Raw genomic sequence first — 11,332 nt, forward strand, 5'->3', positions numbered from 1 at the left:
GCTTATGGCCGTAAACTCCCAAAGGATGGCCTTTGGGCCATAAACTCCAAGGGAGTGAGCTCATGGACCCTCCCGTAAATCATTCATGGCCTTGTACCACTCCCGGGAACCCTTTCTAGGCCTTAAAACCCCGAAAACGATGCTAGAATGTCCAAATACTATAATGAAAAGCATAAGATGATTAAATTCTTGTAAAATACATATTTCATATGACATTAGGGTCCTAAAAGGTGCTCAAGTGGTTATTTGGTACCAAACGCTCAATCGACACTTTTACCCGATTTACCCGATTCACCCGATTTCCGCGATTTCAGGTGAGTTCATACCCCTTTAATGAACCTTTCAAATGTTTTAAATGTTTTAGGTGGGAGATACAAGTTGCTTATAAATGTTTATGTAAAGTTTTACAGAACGATTTCCGCGTTACAAGGATTAATCACATGTGATTCACTACCTTTAGTTCAAATCCCATGTGATTTGTCCCTATGCCTTATAAACGGGTTTTACCCTTTTCAAACTATTTTTAAACAGTGTGTCAGATTTTAAATGTTCTTTTGGAAAAATACTTTTATTTAATCAATTTACTTATAAAATTTAACCACTCTGATTTATTTACATAAGTAAGACTTGGAGGACGTAGGACCGATATCTCGCCTTATTTCCTGTTCTTGTTTGATTGTGGGCTTAGGGTAGTAGTTATCCGTCTGACTGTCGTCGATTTCTTAGTTATATAATATGTATATCAGTGTGGGATACGAATGTTACTGCTTTCACTTAATACTAAAGTCACTAACATGCCAAGAACCATCCTCACTAAGATAACTATAATAGGTATAGTTACGGTTGCTACAGCTACTACTCGCTAAAGTCATTTCTATCTACACTATAATACTCACTATTACTAGACGATACACTAGTAAGAGAATACACTATGATCAATACTAAAAGATTACTACACTATAACAATAGAGAAAACACTAAACAAACAATAATATACTAACCCACTACGAGATACTCTATTCGCTATCCACTACGCCCGAAGTTTTCCAGCAGGGAGACGACTCTACATGTATAGATCTATACGGGGCAGATGCTATCACATCCCGACTGTTAATTTCAGTCCGCGCCGTTCAGGCCCAGGGATGCCACTACTTCACTATACTGTGCATGACTGGGAAGGTCATGGGATCCTCTATTATCCTCACTATTAGTAATATACAAGGAATACTCTACAACTACTCTAAAATACTACACTAAATGCTAAACTACAATCCCGAAGTAAGTAAGTATCTATCACTAAAGGAAGCTCGCACCTCTATCACTGATTTCAGGCTTAACCTATTCTATCACATTTATTATTTGGAGTTTTGCCAATATACTTTACAATAAACTGTTTCAAGGAAATGAAGAATGCATACTTTTCACAGATTGTCACTAAAAATGTATTTTCTGGAAAAATATGGGACTTTCCTAAGTTTCTACTACTTATGAATAATGATACATTTTTCGCACCAATGCCTTGTATACAAAAACTCACACTAAACTCTTATGAACTCACCAGCTTTATGCTGATAATCGTTTTCAAAATAACTTGTATCTTCAGGTCAAAGATAGACAGGTACAGACGCGGCATTTTTGGAGAAGGTGGAGCACACAAGACCCATCTCTTATTTTTGATTTACTTTTGGGTGATTGTTAAACATTACAAAACACACTTGTAATTAAATTCACTATGTAATGCTATGGTTGTATGTTTCTTATTTCTACTATTATGCAATTGTGATGATACTGTTCACTACGTCATCCACCCCGAAACGTATTCCGCCGTTATCGGTTTTGGGGTGTGACAGATCATCACAAACATAAACCAATATAAAGAATCCCTACTAAATTCATTGAATAACACAATTCCTTTATAGTCGAATTCTAAAAAAAAAAAACTCAACATTGTCATTAGCCGCAGTCATAATCATCACCATCATTTATATTAATTACTTTTCCGTCCTCTTGTACCTTCTCTACATATCCATGTCAAAACCATAAAGGTAGGCAAGGAAATCTCAGCAAATTATATATAATCTAAACCATCATAATGACAGGAACTTGGCATAATATAACATGCTTGTAAGAACATAAATTGATGATTACTTTGATAAGGAAAATCGATGCTTTAGTGTATGCAAGTATTCTCAAGTCAGGTCCAAAGAGAATGATAACATTTAGAATTCAAACTGTGACATACACATTCATTCATTTTATATTATGGTTTGAAGTATGTTTGCAGTTTATATATATATAAACAAATATGCATCATTGGCATTACCAAAACAAACTTGATTTCCTACAAATATACTCGTTCTAGCTTTTAAATATTTAAAAATTCCTAAACATCCATCGTCATAAATAACTTAGTTGTTGTATAAGAATGTTGGACAAACCTAGTCAATGCGGGAACATGAGAAACTCCCCAGATTAAATTTGTTGTAAATAATGTTATACATTATAATAGTTGTCAAATCCGTTATTTCCAAATTATCTTATATCTATATCCATACATTGAAGAAATTTTAAAGACAAACGATTCTCAAATTGATGAAATAATAGCACAAATTGCATATGAGAGTTACAATTTTAGGGGAAAATAAAAACCTATTTCTACATTCAAAATAAAAGTCTTTCTAAACCTCGCAGTAAGTAAAATTAAAAGTAGACGAACTTTCCTTGTAAATTTGGGCTTGAGTGGTATTGCGAACATGCCAATGTCTAGAAGGAAAGCCGACGTTTCCTTTCGTATTTCTTGCGATCGTGATTATGAAGTTTCAAAAAATCCACGATTTGATTATGAAGTTTCATAGATGTGGTTACATTGAACTTGCTCGATTTGTAAAAGATCCTGAAGCCATAGTCATAAGATGCAAGTTCAAAATACAAACATGGCAAAGATTGTGGGTTGTGCGCATTTCAATAATATACGTGTAAGCTATTATTACCTTTTAGGTTTTGAAGAACAAAATTGAGGTCGAAATCTTTGTTATACTTATAAGAAGGTTCTTGCAATAGTTCGTTCTCTTTCTGATTCTGCAAATCAGCGGCTAACCCCTTTATTTTTTATTTTTAGTTCAAAAGTTTTAAATTTCGTTGAGGAGAATGGTACCTAAAAAAGAAGAAGGAATATATTAGGGTCTGACGATAATAACCAATGATTAAACCAATAAGAGAGCATAAATTGGGAAGAACACGAATTATTGATTGAAGGTTGCAAGATATATATATATATATATATATATATATATATATATATATATATATATATATATATATATATAGTGAAGTGCCGACAGTTGTTGATGTGGAGATTGTTTCAAGGGTACTCGAGCTGGCTGATGGAGATGACGAAGGTGGTGGTAGGCAGCGACATTGGTGGCGACAGGGGGCATCCAAGTGATTTCAAATTTTGAACGCAAAATTAATTTCAGTATCAATTTTAGGATCCAAGACTTTTGGATTCTCGAATTTGAACTCCTTAATTTTAGGGACGATATTGATGAAGGATCCGACTATATTTACGTTTCCTTATTTTCAGAAATGAAATTGCACGGTACAATTAGGCGAGAAAAGAAATAAAGGTTTAATATAATGATGTCATGTGGCAAAAATATAATGTAGAAGGATGCATGTGGCCTAAATAGGATTCATTTATTAGAATAGGTAGATATATACAAAATAGTAAATGACAATATCTAACATTTAACTATTATGTTGATAATTGACACCCATATAATATCATCCATTTTTTACTATCTATACATTAAAGTTAATGTGGTATAAAAATATTTAATTTGATACTAGACTCTAATAAATTAATAATACACCAGAAAGTTATACTCGGTAACAAAACAAGATCGAATGAATGTATAAGTCCTAACCTTCATAAAAACACTTTTGGTTAAATATAGATACTAACGAAGCGTCTAGCCCAACGGTATCCAATATTGTCCTCTCTCCTTGAGGTCGAGGATTGAAGTCTCACTTTGGACATAAGTGGAATAACTTAGGAATAAATTAGTATTTTTTGTTAACTATTTATACAATAGTTAAACTATTAGGATTTAAACATGATTTACTTTGTAAATTAAATTCTAAAGACATTTTAAATTTATTTATGTGAGGGTTATTTCAATAGGTATCAAAAGAAATGAAAATAATTTTGCCACTTGTCATGTTCTCATTCATTTCGACAAATGTCATTTTCTACAATTTTTAAAATTGTTATTTACAACTTGTCATTTTTTCGGGATTTCAATTTTCTTAAAATAAATTTCCAAAAAATTTTAATGGGTTATATATATGTAAGGTTATCGTTCTATTAATTTCATAATAAAATTTCATAAATGATCCAAACGATTTGAATTCTTTCATAAATGCTTTAAACGACTACATTTTGTTATGGAAAAACATTATTTTATAAAATATTTAATGTTTTTATATATTAATATTAAATTTTTATTTTTAATAAACTCGTGTAATACATAGGTCTGACACCTAATGTGTGTGTGTCTATATATATATATATATATATATATATATATATATATATATATATAATGTTAAATTTTGTAATCAATTATATATATATATATATATATATATCTCTCTCTCTCTATATATATATATATATATATATATATATATATATATATATGTATGGCTAGGTTCCTGTGTTTTTCATGAATTTATTGTGTGCTAAAATATAACAATATGATTTAGTAAATTAAATAAGTATTTAAGTAAATAAAGGTTATTATTAAATTATTTCTATAATTGTATGTATATTAAATGATATCCATAATTACAATTCTTTTTTATGGAAACTAATTAAATTCGTTATTAATGTCTGTAATAACATTATTTCAGAATGAATTTGCATCTAGGTTTTCATATATGGGTTGGTGTTTTATTTATGGACTCGCTCATTTAAAATACAACAAAGTTGAATACAATATGAAGAACGATAGTGTATTCTACTAAAATACACTTTCATTCTGTTAAAATATACTCTGGTTCTTCTAGAATATATTTTCATTCTACTATAATACACTCTAGTTCTTTATATTGGATGACAACATCTAATATTTAACTATCATAAGAGTTGTTCATATTTGATACCCATATAATATCATTCGTTAGAAAATATTTATATTAAAATCTATACATTAAAATTCATGTGGTATAAAAGTATTTAATTTGAAAATATACTTTATATATCAAGTAGATTCTACACGAGAAAGGAACACAAGATAAAAAAACAGGATCAAATGAATGTATAAGTTCTATACATTTATTAAAGGTTAATGATATGTGATGTAGTAACATTTTAATAACAAGAGTTCAAAATATTCCATTACAAAATATATCGTCATTATTAAAAGTCCATTTTCTTCCATTCTACGTTACACCCTCCCCCTACACACACAAATATATATATATATATATATATATATATATATATATATATATATATATATATATATATATATATATATATATATATGAAACATTGGATGACATATCAACGGTTTAACTATTAGAGATGTTGATATTTGACTCTAATATAACATTATCTGATTGAGACTATTTAGATTAAAATATTTACATTAAAATGAATTTGTTATACATGTATTTAATTTTATACTTGACTCTAACAAATGGATTGTACACGATGATGTAAAAATAAATAACAAAACACGATTGAATGAAACTATCAGTCTTGACATTTACTATAGCACTTGAGTTTAAATCTAGATACAAACAAAGTAACTAATTCAATTAAACTAATATTTTCATACTTACTCAAACATCCCCCACACAATTAAGTTCAAATATCTTTTGAAATCTATTTCACTGTAAAATAAGTTTAAAGTTTAATAGTTTAACTATTGTGTAAATAGTTTCGTCCCAAATTTCTGAAAGATTATTAAAGCTAAATGATCTATTAGTTTGTAACATTTTAGTAAAGAAAGATTTCATTGTCTTCCAATACAAAGTATATCGTCTTCTAAAAATTCTATGTTCTTCCTTTCTATGTAATTAATCAAAATCTAATTTAAGGTGTAATGTACAACATAGATGCACACAATGAAATATTACCCATAATTTTTGGTAATTGAATTAAATCGTACGTCGTTTTTTAATTTTTGTAAGCAGGATAAGATTCTATCATAATTTCATTAGTATATGTTTTTGTATTCTCCAATGTGAAAAATACAATATTTTTCTAGTCGTAAATGAAATACATTTTCTCACTTATAACACGAAATGGATGGAATCTTAGCTTTCAATATTTAATTGAAAACGAGAGAAAAAAACAAGCTAAAAAGTAGAAAACAATTAACAAAATTTATATATCATGTTACGTGAGAAGTTAAGAAGCATAGATTGTTGAACTTTATGTCTTCATCATAACAAACTTCTAGAACATGTTAAGTGTTCATAGCATTTCACCAAATTGTTTTATAATTCTATAAATATTTGATGAATTGCCATGAACATTAGCATGTTATAGCAACTTATCCCAACCTATTGAACATTCTCTCAACTTTACTTCAATACATCGTATATGCACTTTCATAGTAAGCAAGTATTCTTTTCAACACCATTGTTGAATTCAAGAGTAATGTGAATGAAAATGTTTGTTTGTTTACATATTCTAACCGTTGTTTTTATAGCGGTTTTGATTACTATTTTATCTTAAAAAAATTAAATGTTAGATATTGTCTTTAAATGTTTTCCATATATATATATATATATATATATATATATATATATATATTTGATTACTATTTTATCTCAAAAAAAATAAATGTTAGATATTGTCTTCAAATGTTTTCCATATATATATATATATATATATATATATATATATATATATATATATATATATAGATATATATACTAGGTTAAAACCCGTGTAACCCATGGGGAAAACAACTTAAGATTTGATACTATATATCATAGATAAAGCAATGAAACTATGTAATATTAGATATTTCAACTATATAAAAATATGAAATAGAATAAACGTTTACTATAAAGGTTTAATAATTATTCCAGTAGATGACAATCATATTTACAAAGAAAAACAAATTATAATAGATTTATTTATATAGGTAATTTTTTATAATTCATATTTTAATTTCTTTGACCTCTTTCTAACTATTTCTTATATCCCGTAGATTTAATGGAAACATAGTTATCACTGCTTTCCTTATAAGCATATACTTCAATTTAAGATAAATTTGCTTTCGTTTTACATTCATAAGGTATTAAATCACAGTGTCAAAGGAATATAATCATAATCTTTCACATTACAGTTTAGTGAGTTGCTCATGAAACTGTTGTAAACTCATCTCATGCGAATCCAGTTGCTTAATCTAAATCATTTCATAGAGAAATGATGATTATTATTTCTGACTTATAACACAGATCGAGTATTTGTACTATTAGTTATCGGAAAATGCAACTATTGGATGGATATAATTATCTTTTGTCTGTACAGCAGGTATTGATGGTTTCTCAATAAGAATTTCAACATAACAGTTCATTGGGGCTTTGAGATCTGTTTGGACAAACTCTTTGATGGTTCTGAACACATCTTTAGTTGATTAAGTTAATGACAACAATTTTTGCTTCTTCAGCCGATCAGCACAAACATAAAGGAATATAAAGAATCCCTACTAAATTCATTGAATAACACAATTCCTTTATAGTCGAATTCTAAAAAAACTCAACATTGTCATTAGCTGCAGTCATAATCATCACCATCATTTATATTAATTACTTTTCCATCCTCTTGTACCTTCTCTACATATCCATGTCAAAACCATAAAGGTAGGAAAGGAAATCTCAGCAAATTACATATAATCTAAATCATCATAATGATAGGAACTTGGCATAATATAACATGCTTCTAAGAACATAAATTGATGATTACTTTGATAAGGAAAATAGATGCTTTAGTGTATGCAAGTATTCTCATATCAGGTCTAAAGAGAATGATAACATTTAGAATTCAAACTGTGACATACACATTCATTCATTTTATATTATGGTTTGAAGTATGTTTTGCAGTTTTTATATAAATAAACAAATATGCATCATTGGCATTACCAAAACAAACTTGATTTCCTACAAATATACTCGTTCTAGCTTTTAAATGTTTAAAAATTCCTAGAGATTCATCGTCATAAATAACATAATTGTTGTATAAGAATGTTGGACAAACCTAGTCAATGCGGGAACATGAGAAACTACCCAGATTAAATTTGCTGTAAATGACGTTATACATTATAATAGTAGTCAAATCTGTTATTTCCAAATTATCTTATATCTATATCCATACATTCAAGAAATTTGAAAGACAAACGATTCTCAAATTGATGAAATAATAGCACAAATTGCATATGAGAGTTACAATTTCAGGGGAAAATAAAAACCTATTTCTACATTCAAAATAAAAGTCTTTCTAAACCTCGCAGTAAGTAAAATTAAAAGTAGACGAACTTTCCTTGTAAATTAGGGCTTGAGTGGTATTGCGAACATGCCAATGTCTAGAAGGAAAGCGGAGGTTTCCTTTCTTATTTCTTGCGATCGTGATTATGAAGTTTCAAACAATCCACGATTTGGTTATGAAGTTTCATAGATGTGGTTACATTGAACTTGCTCGATTTGTTAAAGATCCTGAAGCCATAGTCATAAGATGCAAGTTCAAAATACAAACATGGCAAAGATTGTGGGTTGTGCGCATTTCAATAATATACGTGTAAGCTATTATTACCTTTTAGGTTTTGAAGAACAAAATTGAGGTCGAAATCTTTGTTATACTTATAAGAAGGTTCTTGCAATAGTTCGTTCTCTTTCTGATTCTACAAATCAGCGGCTAACCCCTTTATTTTTTATTTTTAGTTCACCAGTTTTAAATTTCGTTGAGGAGAATGGTACCTAAGAAAGAAGAAGGAATATATTAGGGTCTGATGATAATAACCAATGAATAAACCAATAAGAGAGCATAAATTTGGGAAGAACATGAATTGTTGATCGAAGGTTGGCAAGATATATATAGTGAAGTGCCGACAGTTGTTGATGTGGAGATTTTTTTATGGGTACTTGAGCTGGATGATGGAGATGACGAAGGTGGTGGTAGGCAGCGACATTGGTGGCGACAGTGGGCATCCAAGTGATTTCAAATGTTGAACGCAAAATTAATTTCAGTATCAATTTTAGGATCCAAGAGTTTTGGATTCTCTAATTTGAACTCCTTAATTTTAGGGACGATATTGATGAAGGATCCGACTATATTTATGTTTCCTTATTTTTAGAAATGAAATTGCACGGTACAAATAGGCGGGAAAAGAAAAAAAGGTTTAATATAATGATGTCATGTGGCAAAAATATAATGTAGAAGGATGCATGTGGCCCAAATAGGATTCATTTATTAGAATAGGTAGATATATATAAAATAGTAAATGACAATATCTAACATTTAACTATTATGTTGATATTTGACACCCATATAATATCATCCATTTTTACTATCTATACATTAAAGTTAATGTGGTATAAAAATAATTAATTTGATACTATAATCTAATAAATAAATAATACACCAGAAAGTTATACTCAGTAACTAAACAAAATCGAATGAATGTATAAGTCCTAACCTTCATAAAAACACTTTTGGTTAAATCTAGATACTAACTAAGCGTCTAGTTCAACGGTATCCAAAGTTGTCCTCCCTTTTTGAGGTCGAGGATTCAAGTCTCACTTTGGACATAAGTGGAATAATTTAGGAATAGTTTAGTATTTTTGTTAACTATTTACACAATAGTTAAACTATTAGAATTTAAACATGATTTAATTTGTAAATTAAATTCTAAAGACATTTTAAATTTATTTTTGTGAGGGTTATTTCAATAAGTATCAAAAGAAATGAAAATAATTTTGCCACTTGTTATGTTCTCATTCATTTTGACAAATGTCATTTTCTAGAATTTTTAAAATTGTTATTTACAACTTGTCATTTTTTCGGGATTTCAATTTTCTTAAAATAAATTTCCAAAAAATTTTAATGGGTTATATATATGTAAGGTTATCGTTCTATTAATTTCATAATAAAATTTCTTAAATGATCCAAACGATCTGAATTCTTTCATAAATGCTTTAAACGATTACATTTTGTTATCGAAAAAAACATTATTTTATAAAATATTTAATGTTTTTTATATATTCATATTAAATTTTTATTTTTAATAAACCCGTATAATACATGGGTCTCACACCTAATGTGTGTGTGTGTGTCTATATATATATATATATATATATATAATGTTAAATTTGGTCATCAATTATATATCTCTCTCTATCTCTCTTTCTCTCTCTCTCTCTCTCTCTATATATATATATATATATATATATATATATATATATATATGTATGTATGGCTAGGTTCATGTGTTTTTCATGCATTTATTGTGCGCTAAAATATAACAATATGATTTAGTAAATTAAATAATTATTTAATTAAATAAAGGTTATTATTAAATTATTTACATAATTGTATTATATTAAATGATATCCATAATTACAATTCTTTTTTGTGGAAACTAATTAAATTTGTTATTAATGTCAGTAATAACATTATTTCAGAATGAATTTGCGTCTAGGTTTTCATATATGGGTTGGTGTTTTATTTATGGACTCACTCATTTAAAATACAACAAAGTTGAATAGAGTATGAAGAACGATAGTGTATTCTACTAAAATACACTCTCATTCTGTTAAAATATACTCTAGTTTTTCTACAATATACTTTCATTCTATTATAATACACTCTAGTTCTTTATATTGGATGACAACATCTCATATTTAACTATCATAAGAGTTGTTCATATTTGATACCCATATAATATCATCCGTTAGAAAATATTTATATTAAAATCTAGACATTAAAATTCATGTGGTATAAAAGTATTTAATTTGAAAATAGACTCTATATATCAAGTAGATTCTACACGAGAAAGGAATACTAGATAACAAAACAGGATCAAATGAATGTATAAGTCCTAGTCCTCAGAAAAACAATTTTGTTCAAGTCAAGATACTAACTATGCATCTAGTTCTTTTAAACTTGTCTTTTGATACCTATTGAAATATCCCTCACATAAATAAATTTAAAATGTCTTTAGAATTTAATTTACAAAGTAAATCATGTTTAAAATTTAATAGTTTAACTATTGTGTAAATAGTTTCGTCCGTATACATTTATTAAAGCTTAATG

Source organism: Lactuca serriola, chromosome 9 (assembly GCF_051521515.1).
Source record: "Lactuca serriola cultivar US96UC23 chromosome 9, Lser_US96UC23_V15, whole genome shotgun sequence".
Lineage (NCBI taxonomy): Eukaryota > Viridiplantae > Streptophyta > Magnoliopsida > Asterales > Asteraceae > Lactuca > Lactuca serriola.